At 45.9% G+C, this 16742-nt stretch overlaps 2 long non-coding RNA genes across 4 annotated transcripts; one reads left to right on the forward strand and one right to left on the reverse strand.

Annotated features, from left to right (window-relative positions):
- Nucleotides 1–5002: 5002 nt before the first annotated feature.
- Nucleotides 5003–10065, reverse strand: LOC118352874 (uncharacterized). Its single transcript, XR_007407444.1, has 3 exons — nucleotides 9155–10065; nucleotides 8023–9059; nucleotides 5003–7589 (listed from the first exon to the last, which is right to left on the reverse strand). It is a non-coding gene; the product is annotated as an uncharacterized LOC118352874 (long non-coding RNA).
- On the forward strand, nucleotides 7553–16105 carry LOC112676116 (uncharacterized). 3 transcript variants are annotated; one of them, XR_004810767.2, is made up of 4 exons: nucleotides 7553–8104; nucleotides 10145–10260; nucleotides 12080–12163; nucleotides 12388–16105. It is a non-coding gene; the product is annotated as an uncharacterized LOC112676116 (long non-coding RNA). The 3 variants fall into 3 exon arrangements; XR_007407443.1 differs by lacking the exon at nucleotides 7553–8104 and having other exon boundaries at nucleotides 12388–15754; nucleotides 15878–16105; XR_007407442.1 differs by lacking the exon at nucleotides 10145–10260.
- Nucleotides 16106–16742: the final 637 nt, after the last annotated feature.

Genomic DNA, 16742 nt, shown 5'->3' on the forward strand with positions numbered 1-16742 from the left:
GAGACACAGAGAAAGAAGCAGAGACATAGGCAGAGGGAGAAGCAGGCTCCCTGTGGGGATCCCGATACAGGACTCAGTCCCAGGACCGCAGGATCTGGACCTGAGCCAAAGGCAGATGCTCAACCACTGAGCCACCCAGGTGCCCCGATGGAATTCAGCATTCAATTCCCATCTCTGACTCCTATGCTCATGCCTTCCCATGGTTCTTCCATGATTGAAAGCTTTCTCTTCCTCCTCCTCTAAATTCCTGGCTCTTTTTCTGTCCTGAAGTTTCAATCTTGTATTGTGGTTAGTAATTCCATGTCCCAAATCCAAGGCCAGACTATGGACCCTCTGAGGGTGAGACTCACTGCAGATTCATCTTTGGAGGCTCAACATGCTTAGCCCTGTGTAGTCTTTTTTTTTTTTTTTTCCTGTGTAGTCTTATACATGGGATGAGCTTACATCATTTATTCTTTCAACAAATACTGTATTTCTGGAGCGCCTACTATGCAACTAGCACTGTTCTAGATTCTTGGAACACATTAGTGATTCAGTAAGCAAAATGGAGCTTACATCCTGGAGGAGGGAGATGCACAGTAAAGAACATACATAGTGGATACCTGGGTGGCGCAGAGGTTTAGCGCCTGCCTTTGGCCCAGGGCGCGATCCTGGAGACCCAGGATCGAATCCCATGTCGGGCTCCCAGTGCATGGAGCCTGCTTCTCCCTCTGCCTGTGTCTCTGCCTCTCTCTCTCTCTCTCTCTCTCTCTCTCTCACTGTGTGCCTATCATAAATAAATTTTAAAAAATTAAAATAAAATAAAACACATGGTGATTTCTCGGTAAAAGAACATACATAGTAAATAAGAAAAGTATATACTATGTTAGAAGGTGCTAAATAATATGGGAAAATGGAGCAGGGTAAGGACGATAGGGGGTGCAGGAGGAGCAGGTGTTTCAATTTTTGTTTTTTAAAAAGATTTTGTTTATTTGAGATAGACCAAGACAGAGCATGAGCAGGATAGGGGAGGTACACAGAAGAAGAGGATAAGCAGACTCGTTGCTGAGCAGGAAGCCGACACTCGGCTCAATCCCAGGACTCTGGGATGGTGACCTGAGCCAAAGGCAGATGCTTAACCAACTAAGCCACCCAGGCACCCCTGGTGTTTCAGTTTTAAATAGAGTAATTAGGATAGGCCACATTGAGGAGGTAACATCTGAGCAAAGATTTGGAGGAGATGAAAGTGAATATCACGTAAATGAACAAATGAAGGAATAAAATTAATTGTATGATACATTTTAATTATACAGTTAGAAAGCAGGCATTAGAAGAGCTAAGACCCTAAGTCTGAAAAGATAAATTCTAAGGAGAGATAAGATCAAAGTTTAAAAGATCATACCAGGGGGGGCTTGGGATGCTCAGTAGGTTAAGCATAAATAATAAACCCATAGATGTCAGCCCTGGGGTCAGTGATCGGAAGAAGTTGGGGATATCTGTAGGGCATGCCCCAACCCTTCAATGTGATCCAGGGCAAAAGTCTAGTCTTGTGCCATGTTAGGACACAAGGCTCTGGTGGACTGGATCCTACCAAGAAGTCCTGATGACCCTGGACTGTACATCTCACATCAGCTAACATTGAGAGCCTTTTCCTGTTGATGTTTGTTAAATAGATTACAAACCGGACAGGTGGAATTATTATATTTGGAGCTATTACATTTGTGGGTTTTTAATTTATTTTTTATTATTAAGATTATTTACTTATTTATTTATTCATGAGAGACACAGAGAGAGAGGCAGAGACATAGGCAGAGATAGAAGCAGGCTCTCCATGAAGTATAGGACTTGATCCCAGGACCCCAAGATCACGACCTGAGCCAAAGGCAGATGTTTAACCACTGAGCAACCCAGGTTAATACAAGAATTACATAGGGGTGTCTGGGTGGCTGAGTAGGTTAAGCGTCTCTTTCTTTCTTTCTTTCTTTTTTTTAAGCATCCCTTTCTTGATTTCGGCTCAGATCATGATCACAGGCTCATGGAATCGGGACCCTTGTCAGGCTCCATGCTCAGAGCAGAGTCCCCTTCTCCCTCTCCCTTGGCTCCTTCCCCAGCTTGCACACACTTTCTCTGTCAAATAAATAAATAAAATCTTTTTTTATCTCAGTCAAAATACAGGACATTTCTAATACCTCAGACCCTTGTGCAATCAGTTTTCCATACTCTCTACCTTAGGCAATCACTAATCTGATTTTTACATCCTAGTATTATTAATTTAATGGCAAAGACATTTCCTGTAATATCACATGAATATAGAATAAACTTTTTTATTTTATTTATTTTATTTTTTAAAAAGATCTTATTTATTTATTCATGAGAGACGCAGCGAGAGAGAGAGGCAGAGACACAGGCAGAGGGAGAAGCAGGCTCCATGCAGGGAGCCCGATGTGGGACGCGATCCCAGGTCTCCAGGATCACGCCCTGGGCCAAAGGCAGACGCTCAACTGCTGAGCCACCCAGGCATCCCTAGAATCAACTTTTTTAAACATATAATCACACTTTCTGACCAGGTCAGGATATCATTTTGACCAAAGTATAATCTTTAACAATTTATATGCTTAATAAATAATTTCCAAGTTAAATGGCCTTTGTTTTTCATAGACCATTTCTGTATAAACAGATTAACATAATATTGATGAAATGAATCATAACTGAAATATATGAAGTTGGCTTAATATTAGAAGATTTCTATACAAATAGAGGTTTAGTTTGCAAAGTAAGTACCTCCAGAAAATTTGCCTTATATATGTGGATTTTTGTTTATTGAATTCTCTTAGTGTAGAGCATATCCACTAATATTCCAGTTTTTTTCTTTTCTTTTAAAAGATTTTATTTATTTATTCATGAGAGAGGCAGAGACACAGGCAGAGGGAGAAGCAGACCCCCTGCAGGGAGCCCGATGTGGGACTCGATCCCAGAACTCCGGAATCATACCCTGAGCCAAAGGCAGATGCTCAACTGCTGAGCCACCCAGGCGTCCCAATATTCAGTTTTAAAAATGTATTTAAACTTTCTATATATTGATATGGAATATTCTCAAAACAGGAAAGTACAGATCAGCACGTATTGTATGCTATATTATATACTATCATTTCCATTAAGAATATGCACATACAGGCTCAAATATGCATAGGATGTCCCTGAAGGATACACAAGGAATTGGGAATAGCATCTGTCCCCAGGGATGGAAAGGCAATGATTCCAAGGCAGAGGAGGAAGGAGATGTTTTTACTCTATATCCTTTTCTATCTTTTGACCTTTGTATTGTGTGTATACATTACCTCATCAGAAAATAAAATAAGGGCAGCCTGGGTGGCTCAGTGGTTTAGCGCCACCTTCGGCCCAGGGTGTGATCCTGGAGACCTGGGATCAGTCCCATGTCCGGCTCCCTGCATGGAGCCTGCTTCTCCCTATGCCTGTATCTCTGTGTCTCTCATGAATAAATAAATAAAATCTGTAAAAAAATAATTTTAATACAACATAAAAAAATAAAGCAGTGCTGTTTGAGGGCAAATATGTAGTCACCAAAATGACTTGGAAATGAAGTAGTGGATGTTAGTGTTATGACACACTGACAGGGTGAGGAAAAGTATTGACTGAGTCTAGGGAATGCCTCCTCCAAAGTTTTCTCTTTAATTGCAGACTGTATTTTAAATCAGTTGACCTAAATTTTGCCCTACAGATTTACTCAAGGTACAGCTTATTAAAAAAAAAAAAAAAAGGTACAGCTTATTTACATGCCTTTGTCAGATAGGGACCTCTGCTCTGATCTCACAGAGCCCACCATATCTGCTCTTAAAGATAGCCCTTTCTTTTCCTTTTTTCTAGCTGCAACATCTGAAACATGGGAGACTTTAATAATTATATGAGCCACAGATATGAACACATAATCTACACAAGATAAAGTACAAATAGTAAACAGAATCATGAAAAATATTCCACCTCAGTAGTCAAAGAAACTCAAACAAAGAAATAACTTATTTAATAAGCAATTTATTCAAAGATTACCCCCCAGTGGCAGGGAGGGTCTGGTGAAAGCTGTGTGTATTTATCACCGGCTAAAATATAAATCAGCTCAGCCCTTTGGCCGAGTATATGTCAATTCATGTAGCCATAAAAATATTAATGTGTTTTGAATTGGTAATCCCACTCTTGGGAGTTTGTCCTGAGGAAATTTTTTCCAAAGAAGAGAAAAAGCTCTTTGTGGGAAGATCTTCATTGTGTCTTATCTATCAAAGGGAAAAAGAGAGGGGCTACAAAGAGCAGTGGTTTTAGAGTCAGGTGTCTGGGGTTTGTTGGTTTGATTAGGGGACCTGCCACTTTGTGTCTGTGTGGTGTTGGATAAATGACTAGATCTCCCCGAGTCTACGTCTACAGTGTGGAAGGAGGGAAATCAGGTTGGGAGAGTCGTGTCGGAGCAGAGTATGATCTGGATTGCTAAACCCAGGTCTCCAAGCTCTATGAAGTGGGCAAGAGAATCATTGTAAGTATCTGATGAGAGCTCCACATCAGGAAAATTAATCTGGTGGTGGCATAAAGGATGAATGGAACAGCGAGAAGGTGGAGGTGGGTAGGCTCCTTAGAAGGCTTGCACAGTAGTGTATGTGAGAGGCAATGACTAATTAAATAAACCAGCCTAAACTGTGTGAGTACCTTGTGGGTGATGAGTCATTATCATAAATCTCCAGCCTCCTCGTAGCATCTGTTCTATAGTCTGCGCTGAGCAGAAATATTACCTAATAATACCGTATATTTCCAAAGCCTTTTACAGTTCAAAAAGTGCTTTCATGTGTATTATCTCATATGATCTTCTAGGGTGTTTACAAGTTGGTATTGTGAAGGACTTTGTACCGGGCCTATTCATTTACAATTTCCAGCCCTCCCCCTCTCCCCCCTCCCACTTCACTCGGCTTTCTTTTGTTCAGTATTCAGCAACTTACAGTTCTTTTTTTTCCATTTCACTACCAAAAAAAAAAAAAAAAATAGTGGCTGAACAATGCACCAGTCGCTTGCCTAAGTCCCTCCAAAGGTAGTCATCAATGTGCTGGATTTAAGCACATGTGGTTTATTTAATCATTTGTTCATTTTTCTCTGATTGCACTGGAGTTTCACATGTTCCACCATATGTTGTCCCCGTGATGCTCTGTACACACGAGTGAGAGCCCACGAGGGGGCCCATTCTTCCCTCTCTTCTCTCCAGCTCTAGCGCTTTTCCCGTCCTGGGGAAGGACATTTCCCTCAGGAGGCCCAAAAAGGGATCCACAGTCACACAGACTCAATCCCTGAGAAATGGGAGTAGCGATCAGCCAGGAAACCTGGGGCCCTGGCCTCCACTGTGATCGAGACATCCTAACTCGGGGCTTCTCTGGCTTCCAGAGGCACTAATGAGCAGGGCTGAGCAGTAATTAAGACTGTGCTCACTTCCCCATCGCACAGCACAGCTGCAGCCAGCCAGGAGGAGGGAGAGGGAGGAGGACAGGAAGGATGCCTCCAGCCCTCTCTTCCCACTCAAAACCACTCTCAAGGGCTCTGTTTAGTGCAGCAAAAGGACTCAGTAGAGCCAAAGGATGAGGGCATAACTACAGGATTCAGCTGTCCAAGGCTAGGGAGGAAGGATGCAGATGGCAGCCAGGTGTTGCATCTCTATCACATGGGGTGCCAACAGGCCAAAGCTGTGGTTTTGTTAGAGGTGAGAGGTACCCTGTCTTGCAATCAGCCTGGCACCATGGGACCTTGTCAGGATGGGACTGTTGTCTGGCAAGGAAAGGGCAGCATGACATATGCCACTCACGACTCATTGGCATGCAGATATACCATTGCTTCTGAGGAGTGTGAGACCTTTCTGGCTCACACCTTCCACCAAGGGTCTACTCTGGGTGAGGACCAACAGCATTAACAAATACTCAGTGAGCAATATTGAGCCAAGTTCTGGGATCCACAGATCAATATGACCAGTGTGTTCCAGACAGCACACCCTCCAGTGGGGAGGCAGATGTGGAAACAGAAACATGACTACTATGAGAGTGGTAAGAACAAATTCTAAGGGAAGCAGAGTAGCCTGAAGTGGATTGAGGGGAGCTCTACTTGTATGGTAGCATTCGAATTGAGTCTTGAAGCAGAACATGGATTCCCAAGAAAAGAGATTTTTAGCAAAGAGAATAGAGTGAGTAAAGGCATCGGCATGAAATAGTGGATGGCCTGCTCTAGTGCATGAACATCCAGATCCAGAAGATGAGGCAGGCCTGGCCCAGAGCATGAGTGGAAAGAGATCAGATGGATTCTAGGAGCCACAGATCTGGTGGGAACAATCACCAGTCTGACCCACATTCCCCAGTTTACATCACTTCAGGTACGCAGATGCTTCAAGACTATTTAAAAAAAAAAAAAAAAAAAAATCCCTGGGGAGCTGTCCCAGCCCCAGGTGCTGAGCAGGAGGGGCATCAGGGGTGAATTGAGGAGCTGATGGAAAAAAGGCAGATCTAGGGGGAAGGGGCTTGGTCAGAAGAGAAAGGCCCTGTGCTCACACAGGGACATAGCTGCAGCCAAGGCAGAGTGATGGTGCAGGGCCTGTGTGCTAGGCTGCAGCCTGGGTCTCGTGTGGGACGGCAGGGCACCCAAATTTCCCTCCTGTCCTCTGCCTACTGTTCTGGAGTCACAGGTACTCAAAGGTTCCCAGAACCTCCTCTGTCCCCAGGGAAGGGACAGGAGGAGTCAGTGATTCTGTAGAGAAAGAACTAAAAGGTTATGTAAATCAACTTGCAAACAGAGGCCCACAACACCTAAACCTGAGTCAGAGAAAGAGAGGTTAGCTTCAAAACTGCTGGATTTTTGGAAACACTGTAAGCACTTGCAAATATACAAAATCAGGACTCATTTCAAATAGCCTTTGGGAGGCATGCTAACTCATGACCACTTGGTCTGCCATCCCCTCTCCTGCCAAGAATCACAAGACTTCCCCTTCCTTTATCTGAGTGGCACAATGGCAGTTCTCCAAGGGGATCTTGGGCTGACTGTTGAATAAAAGGCTGGAATGCTGGTGTGTTAAGTCACCCACCTCTTGGCTGGTGAGTGTCCACTTCATGTCTTTCCTGCATGTAGATTGTCAGTACACTGCAAGACCTTACTTTTCACCCTGAGTTGGTGGTCTTGTTTTCCATAGTCGTGTTTCCCAGAAGGTTTGAGATTTCTTGCATGGCCATGACTTGAAAGTCTAGAATTGGGCAGCCCGGGTGGCTCAGCGGTTTGGCGCCACCTTCGGTCCAGAGCCTGATCCTGGAGACCTGGGATCGAGTCCCACGTCGGGCTCCCTCTGTGGAGCCTGTTTCTCCTTCTGCCTGTGTCTCTGCCTCTCTCTCTCTGCGTCTCTCGTGAATAAATAAATAAAATCTTTAAAAAAAAATTTTTTTAAAGAAAGTCTAGAATTGAGATCCACAGGTGAGTTGTGTTCTCTACGGAGCTGACCTGAGGCTACCCTGTACCCTTCACATCTCCTTAAGAGGTCACGGGATTAACAGGACACCGGTGGACACCTCGTCCTGGCACCTGTATGTCTGCTGCATAGGAGAAAGATAAGGAGCAGAATGGGTATGTTACAGGCAAGGAGGAAAGCTGTGAGTCCAAGCCCCCATCACACACGGGCAACAAAAGATCTGGAGGCCCTTCTTGTGCCCTTGCCAGAGAAGTGGACCCGGGACCCAGCCTCATCTCTCCCCACTGACCCGGGGGGCATGAGAAGCAACTGTGGAGTGACCTTCAGAGCTGGGAAAAGGGGAAGGAGGATTAGAATGCCTTTTGAGTGTCTTTCTTTGGACTTTTGCATTTATAATATTTCTATTTTTGCAAGAATCATTTGGCTCTTTTTTTCTCTTAGCAGATTTTCCTTAGAGCAATAGAGGCTTCTGCAATATGGAAAAAGTGACATTTGATCCGAAGGAGTCTGGAGGGGAGCTCTGAGTGTGGGGAACTGACCTTTTAGTAACCACCTACCCGGAGCTGCGGCCAGCGGCTGGCGGCTGGCGGCTGAAGCGCGGGCTGAACCTCCAGGAACGATGTCTGGTGCCCTCCACAGGTCAGCTCGTGGTGGGAGTCCCGGTGCCGACCCCAAGCGGTGTGTGCGTGTGTGCGGGCCTGTGCTCGCGCCCCTCTCCCCCGCCCGGTCTCGAGATGGCTCTGGCTAACGTCTCTCCTCTCCCTCTGCTGCCAGCTGTCCCGCTTCTCTCCTCCTCTCTGCCTCTCTCCTTTCAGCGTGGCCTGGAAGCCAGAGGGAAGCAGTTGTTGCTGTTTTTCCCCAGCTCCCGCTCAAACGTGACACCCACAGAAAGGTCAAGCCCACGTGGTTCGCCGTGTCCCCTGCCTGGCCCGCCCAGGCTGTTACCATGACGACCGCTGGGCTGGAAATGTTCTCAGCCACCTCGACTCCGACTCCGCGTGCGCGCACATACACACACGTTGGGTGGCTGTCCCAGGCTCTGTTCTCAGAAAAGCCACTCCAGCCAGACGTTCTGGAGTTAAAGGGCTTTTGGGAATATGGACAGACGGACACAGAAAAACAGATCAAGTCAGAGGCATACGCCAGTCCCTTTGACGGTGACCAAGAGAAACTAAGCATATTTAGGGACCGAGAGAATGTGAAGAGGCAAAAAAGTGAGATGGTGACAGGGTCTCAGTGACGGGGGACTGGGGGATGATGAACAAAGCACAGCAGAGTCTGAGACAGAAAGAAGATAAAAGAGACAAAGAGAGACGTAGGGAACTCATGACAGCACAGGGGGAGAGAAGCCCCGACTGAAGAGCAAGAGCGATGGAGGGAGCCTGAGGGAGGAAGAGAGGGAAGAGGGGACAGGTGGGAGAGGAGTCAGCCCGCACTGCCCCGCTCCCATCTCAGTAAAGTGCCTTGTCTTGAGCTGAGGTGGGATCCAGTATTTTGTCTCATCTCTCACCTGAGACCTTAGGTGGGTTTCAGTTGATTTGCTGACCAGGCTCTTCCACTGGCTGGATAACATCTGCCATCCATTTGCCTTGCCCTAATCTAACAATGGTAAAACTGAACTCCACGCCAACACACCCCAGCACACACCCCCTCTTTCCCATAGGGAGGCCCATCTCACCCCAGACTCACCATAAATACTGGCAGCTCCGCCTCCCTTTCTCCCAGGTGATGAGATGGGTATCAGAGCACTGAGCAGGGATGGTAAGAAGTGAGGCAAAATCAGGGAGTCGTGTGACCATCAGAGGTAATGTAGCCTCATAGCAGGAGGTAACTAACATGAAGGAAGACAGAAGGGACGGCTGGAAAGACAGTGAGTATGACTCAGGAATGCAAGGTAAGAGAGAGAGAGGAACAGGAGCGAGAGAGAAGGGTTTCAGAGCTCTGAACAAGGCCAGAGGAGTGGTAACTGGAGTGGCACACCAACTTGGACGGGGAATCCTGCCTCTAATGTTAGTGCATTGATTTCCCATCTTCCAAAGTGTCTCCAAGGCTTTGACTGAGGTCTCTCAGGGTCTTTGAGTTCTCAGTCTTTCTTAGCCTTTTCTTCTTAAGAAATAATAGGCCATCAGCAGAGGAAACTTGGAGCCCATCCAGCCTTCAACCATTTCTGGCCTTGATTATAGTAGAGTGAACAATGCAGCCAGTGGCCCTAATGTCATCATGTACCAAGCTCACATGTGGGTGTAGAACAGAACAGGTGGCAGCTTGGAGAGTCCAGTGCCCATGCACCTCAGCCCAGACAGCCCTTGAGGTTGCTCAGCCCAGAAGGGAGACTTCAACCCAAAAGAGCTGTGGGTGGACTTCAGAAAAGATTATGCAGAATTAGCTGACCTGGAGATTTCACTGGGTCACAGAGGCTAGAACATGAAAATCAAAGGTCCCATGCTGTCTCTGGAAGATAGGTCCTGGACCAAGTGGGAAAGGGACCATGGCAGATGCTGTTGATGCCTTGCCCCACACCCCTTTGGCCCACCTCTTTGTCTGGCTGCAGCTGTGATGGACAGTTCCTGTGCCTGCTCACAGCCTCCCATCTATGTTAAAATGATTTATAAGAAATGCATACTTGGTCATTTAGATGACCAAATATATTTCTCAGATATATTTGGTGTTCATCCACAGTTTATGAAAACACTTCAGAGCCAGAAAGGTGAAATAGATGTCTTGTTATTACTGAAGGTGACTTATGGACCCCCCCAAAAAAAGGCAGGTGCTGGTCGCCAGAAGGAACAACTTATGTGAGTAGAGGCTGGGAACCTCCAGGGATGGGGGAAGAGCTATAGGCTGAACCAGCCCATGGCCAGTGACTCAGTCATGACTATGCAATAAAGCCTCCATAATAACCCAAAATGACTAGGTTGGGAGAGCTTTGGAGTTGGTGAACACACAGAGTTTGTGGAGAGTGGTGTGCCTGGAGAGGGCATGGAAGCTCACCTATGTATCCCTTCATCCGACTGTTGATTTCTGTCCTTTAACACGTCCTTTAATAAACTGATAAATGTTGTGTTTCCCTGAGTTCTGTGCGCTGCTCTAGCAGATTAACTGAACTTAAGGAGGAGGTGGTTGGAACCTCCAATCTGTAGCCAGTTGGTCAGAAGCACAGGTAACAGCCCGGGGCTTGCAGTGGGCATCTGAAGTGGCAGTTAGGGGACAGTCTTGTAAGACTGAACCTTTACCCTGCAGAATCTGATACAATCTCTGGGTAGATAGTGATAGAATTGGGCTGGATTCTTGGACCTCCTGCTGGTGTATGAGAATTGCTTGGTGGTGTGCGTAGGAGAACTTCCCTCTGATTGTTGGTAAGTGATCTAGTGTTCATTGGAAGAGATCATTATCATCTAGGAAGGGAAAAGAGCTCACCAGCTCTCCTTCCCAGATTCTGGGGAGTCCAGGGATGGACTTACTAGCAGGAAGTGCCTGTAGGTCTCCAATGGACAACCATAGATTTTCATAACTGGAAAGGACCTTAGAGGGCACCTGATCCAACTTTTTGTCAGATACAGGAATCCCCTTTACATCTGATGCCTGATTGAACACCTCCAGTGACAGGGGACTCACTACTTTTTTTTTTTTTAAGATTTTATTTATTTATTCATGAGAGACAGAGAGAGAGAGAGAGAGAGAGATTGAGAGAGACAGGCAGAGACACAGGCAGAGGGAGAAGCACACTCCATGCAGGGGGCCTAACGTGGGACTCAATCCTGGGTCTCCAGGATCAGGCCCTGGGCCAAAGGCAGGCACTAAGCCCCTGAGCCACCCAGGTTGCCCAGACACACTACCTGTTATTTAATTTTTTTTTAATTTTTATTTATTTATGATAGTCACAGAGAGAGAGAGAGAGAGGCAGAGACACAGGCAGAGGGAGAAGCAGGCTCCATGCACCGGGAGCCCGACGTGGGATTCGATCCCGGGTCTCCAGGATCGCGCCCTGGGCCAAAGGCAGGCGCCAAACCGCTGCGCCACCCAGGGATCCCCTACCTTTTACAAGGCAGCCTTGTCTATTCTTGGACAGCTATTAGAAAGTTTACCTTGGGGCAACCCCGGTGGCTCAGCGGTTTAGCGCCGCCTGCAGCCCAGGGTGTGACCCTGGAGACCCGGATCGAGTCCCACATCAGGCTCCTTGCATGGAGCCTGCTTCTCCCTCTGCCTGTGTCTCTGCCTCTCTCTCTGTGTGTCTCTCATGAATAAATAAATAAAATCTTAAAAAAAAAAAAAAAGAAAGTTTACCTTGTAAGGAATGGTAACCAATCTCCCTGAAACTTCCTCCCACTGGTCCTAGTTTGTCCATTGTATGTCAGTGTTTCATTTTTCTACTCAAGATTCCTCCATACATATTTTTTAAAGATTTTATTTATTTATTCATGAGAGACACAGAGAGAGAGAGAAACAGGCAGAGGGAGAAGCAGGCTCCATGCAGGGAGCCCGAAGCGGGACTCGATCCCGGGTCTCCAGGATCACACCCTGGGCTGAAGGCGGCGCTAAACCACTGGAGCCACCTGGGCTGCCCCCTCCATATATTTTAAGGCCAACTATGTCTATCATATCTTCTCTTTCCAGGTCAATTTGTATTGCCTTGATCTTTCTTCAAATGAGATGATCTTCTGAGCCTCCTCACTCTGGACCCCTCCTCCAGCGAGCACTGTGAGTTTGTTAATGTTCCTCTTTCATAGTGCCTAGATGATGCTTCAGAGTCATATGAGCAGTGCAGAATGTATTTTTACACTATTATAGCCCTAAGTACATTTCCACTATTGATTCCTAGAATTATAAATGTTGGCAGGTACACACTACTGACTCAATTGAACCGTAAGGACACCAAACATCTGTTGTTTTGGTTTCTCAGCATCCTTTTTGTGTTTCTGCAGGTAACAGCAACTCTCCCCTACTTCCCGTTCTCAAATGGTTCTGGTGGGATTGCCAACCATGGTACCCTGTGTCTCTAGCCATAGGTTTGGGCCCGTGACCTAGGCTCAGCCAGTAAAAGTATCCTGTCCCTGGTCACAGCAATTGGTTCAACAATGGGCATGTAACCCAGGCCAGGCCAATCAAAGTCCTTTCATATATGGCGTTGAAGGGCTGGATTGATGTGCAGAACTGGGATGATGTGCAAAACTTCCAGTTGTCTACCTGCTATACCTACACAGAAAGAAATAGAGAAAAGCTAAGAGTGGAAGAAAGAGGAGATTGAATATCCTGTTTGAGTCCTTGGATCCAGCTGACCTTGAGGCCAGCTCTACTTTTGTCCTTCTCAATCAATGTCCCTTTATGGCTTAATCTAGATTGAGTCTGGCTTCTGTCACTAGAATAAACTAATACACAGTTCTTTTTTGTCTTCTATTTGTAGAGTTAATTTATTATTATCCTAAATGAAGGGCTTCATATTATCCCTGTTCGATTTCATACTTTGTCCCATCATTCCAGTCTATAAAAATTTTTACAGTCTGATTCTGTTGGCCAATCAGTTACCTATCCTCTCACTTTTGGTAAAGATGCCTTCTATGCACTTAGCCAAATCATTAATAAAAATGTTGAGCTGGGGGTGCCTGGGTGGCTCAGTCAGTTTAGGGTCCGACTCTTGATTTTGACTCAGGTCATGATCTCAGGGTCCTGGAATCAAACCCCAGATAGGGCTCCATGTTCAGTGGGGAGTCTGCTTCGGGATTCTCTCTCTCACTCTCCCCTCTCCCATTTGCTCTCTCTCTTTCTCTCTTAAATAAATAAATCTTTTTTTTTTTAATGTTGAGCTGAGCAGAAAAAAGAAAAAGGAGGAATAATGAGAAAAGAAGAGAAGGAGGAGAGGAAGAAGGGGAAAGGTGAGGGGGAGGAGGAGAGAAGAAGAAAAAAGAAACCAGCATCCTGTCAGTTTATCAATGGCTTACTTTCTAGATGGTTGTTCAAACAACTGTGAATTTATACTACTATGCTTTTATCCAGCCTACATCCTTCATCCTGTCTCCCATATCTAATGATTTATTTGATCAGACACTCTGCTGAAGACCATGCTGCACCTTGGCATCTGCTGAGTTACCAGTGGATAATCTCATCCAAAATGGACATAAGATAAAAAACCCAAAGTGGTACTATTCTATAAAATGCTCAAAAACCCAGGGTACGTGGCTGGCTCAGTAGGTAGAGCATGCAACTCTTGATCTCAGGGTTGTGAGTTCAAGCCTCATGTGGAGTGTGGAGCCTACTTTAAAAAAAAAGGGAAAAATACAATACTCATAAACTCTCAGTAACTCATCTCCTTTCTTGTGCACACATGCACACACAGACATCATTCCTTTCACCCACCTCTGCTTCATCCCTCCCTGCTTATCTGCAAAAGAACTCATTTTTAAAAAGTGGATCAGGTCAGCATGAAGAGAAAAGAGAAAACCTTTCCTTCAGAACAGCCTGTGATGTGTAGACCTTGGGAAAGGGAGGTGGGGAGAATGACAGGAGATGTATACGCCTCTTAGCCACACATTGACTCATGGGGGCCAGCAAACTGCTGCTTAGTATAGCCTCCTGCTGGGGCATCAAGGAGCAGAGGCCCACCCACTGTCACTCCAGTCTAGCCTGTAGGAGGCAGGGTGGTGACCCATGGAACATGGGCTCTGCAGACCTAAGCCAGGCTGGCAATCCCGGCACCACTTGCTAACCACCCACTACTACCTCATGCAGAAACCCAGGTGCCATGCTTCTCTCTTCCTTTTCTCTCACTCCACTCTCATTCCACTCAGATACCAAGTTCCCATGGTTCTTCCCCCTCCATGCTTCCCACATCCATCTCTCTCTAGGCTCAGTGCCATGTCTTCGTTTGTGTTAACAGTCATCTCCCCAAATATTGCTTCTGCCCCATTCGTTCTTTCTTCACTTTCTGGGACTCAAATTACACATATATTAGACTGTTTGCTGTTTCCCCACAGATCTCAGAAGCCTGGTTTTCATTTTCTTACTCCTACTCCTTTTTCTCTTTGTGTTTCAGCTTGGATGAGTTCTATTGACCTTTCCCAAGTTCATTGTTTTTTTCCCCTCAGCTGTACTTGTCTATGAAATAGCTTGTTGAAGGAATTCATCTCTGATATCAAGTCTTTTACTTCTAGCATTTCCATTTGACTTTCTTATAGTTTCCTTGCATCTGCTGAGACTCCCCATATGTTCATGCAGGTTGCCCATCCTTTCTCACTAGACCCATTAACATATTAGTCATTATTTTAAAGTTCCTATCTGTGTCATCTGTGAGTCTGGTTCTGTTGATTTCTTTATCTTTTGATGATGGATTGGGTTTTTTTTTTTCTTTCTCGCTTTTTCGTATGTTTCATAAATTTGTACTGAATGCCCATCCTGTGTAAATAATAGAGCCTGAACTATATGGTATTTATGGCCAGAAGTGGGCATTCCTCTTCTGTTGGTCTGAGGGGCTGAATCAGTTTAGTTAGGGATCAGGTTGGGTTTGGGTCTTGTTTTTACCACCATTACTTCAGTGCAAAATAGGCTTTGAATTCCTCTAGTGGTGAGCTGCTTAGACTAGGGACTGGGGTGTCAGGGTTTCTCTGGGTTCCTGCTCCACCTTCAGCTTTTCAACCATCCCTGCATGCCTGCCCCTCCACCAGCAGTAGCCTGCTGTTGCTTGCCGTGTGGTGCTAGGCTCCTGGAGGGGCAGGACACAGTGGGTTGAGGATGTGTGTGTCTGTTTTCCTGGTTCGCCTTTAGTCTTAGACACACCCCAAGGTCAAGAGTGGGGCTTTTTCATTATTTCTGCCCCTACTCCCTCTGAAAGCCAAATTCTGCCTTATATCTGTGGTTGGTTTGGGGTGGCCAGAGTTTCTTGCCCTCTCCCCGGAGCAGAACAGACCCTTGCTTGAATCTTCAGCCTGTGATGGTTTCCTGCTTTCCCTTTGGGATAGAGGGATTTTGCTTCCATTCTTCCTCACTGAATGGATCTTTGCCAGTATTAAAGAAAAGGCAAGAACGTTTTTACTCCTTACCCAGAAGCAGGTGAGTTTGGCTTTTATCACTCCCCCTCCCCCCCAAGCAAGACTCTGTTGCCCCTTCCTCAGTGGCTTAAGGCTTTTGCTAAGAAGAGAGGATTGTGGAAGCAGCTGAGGCCTTTTGTCTTCTCCCCAGCAGCTGCCTTATCTACTCCGCATGCTCGCACCACTTAGGAGGAAAGCTGCCTCCCATGTCCTGCCCTGCTCCCACTTTTCCTCAGAACTACAGGAGAGGCCTCTGGAAGAAAGCTTACCTGTGAGTAGAAACTCTCCTGTGTCTGGAGTAGTCTCCAAGCTATTCTAAATTGACACGCTAGCGCATGTGTATCCTTTTAGGCTCTGTTAAAATTTTTGTTGGTTTCCTCTTACTCACTTGTAGGACAGTCACCTCCTTCTTCCATGCTCTGTTAAAGTTGAAACTGTTCATGTGTGTCCCTCTCTCTCCTTGAAGAGGCTTTATTTCAGGACGCCTGGGTGGCTCAAGTGGTTGAGCATCTGCCTTTGGCTCAGGGCATGATCCCGCAGTCCTGGGATTGAGTCCTGCATTGGGCTCCCTGCAGGGAGCCTGCTTCTCCCTCCACCTATGTCTCTGCCTCTCTCTGTGTCTCTCATGAATAAATAAATAAAATCTTTAAAAAAATGAAGAGGTTTTATTTCATTGCCTCGTGACCTCAGCTTCCTGAGAACTCAAGAAAAGCTATGGTTTTGTAGATTATCTGGCTATTTCTCATTGCTAGGGTGGGAGTGACATTTTCTTGCAGCATATTCCATATCCTAAGTGGAAACAGAAGTCCTCAAGTCACTGTCATCTCTTCCTTAGACAATTGCAACCACCTCACAGCTGGTCCCTGCATCCAATTTTGCTCCTCTCCATACGGCAATTCAGTATAAGTATTAAAATTCTGTAACCATTAGAAACTAGAAGGGACTGAAAAATAAAATACTTGAAATTAGCTACATAAAACCTGAAACCCAGGTCATGGCGTGCCAGTTATTTGTTGTTGAGTAACAAACGAGTCCAAAACTCAGTGGCTTAAGCCATGACATTTATTTTGTTCATAAAATCTGCAGGGCTTTGCAGGGACAGCTTGTCTCTGTTCCACTTGGTGTCAGCTGGGGTGGCTTGAAGGCTGGGGCCTGAAATCATTCAAATCTCTTCTATGTCTTATGCCTGGGGTGTGAAGACTCACACAGCTGGGGGCTAAGCTGCTGGGAGCACCTGTTTCCCATGGTGCTTCTATAGT

Source organism: Canis lupus, chromosome 30 (genome assembly GCF_003254725.2).
Source record: "Canis lupus dingo isolate Sandy chromosome 30, ASM325472v2, whole genome shotgun sequence".
Lineage (NCBI taxonomy): Eukaryota > Metazoa > Chordata > Mammalia > Carnivora > Canidae > Canis > Canis lupus.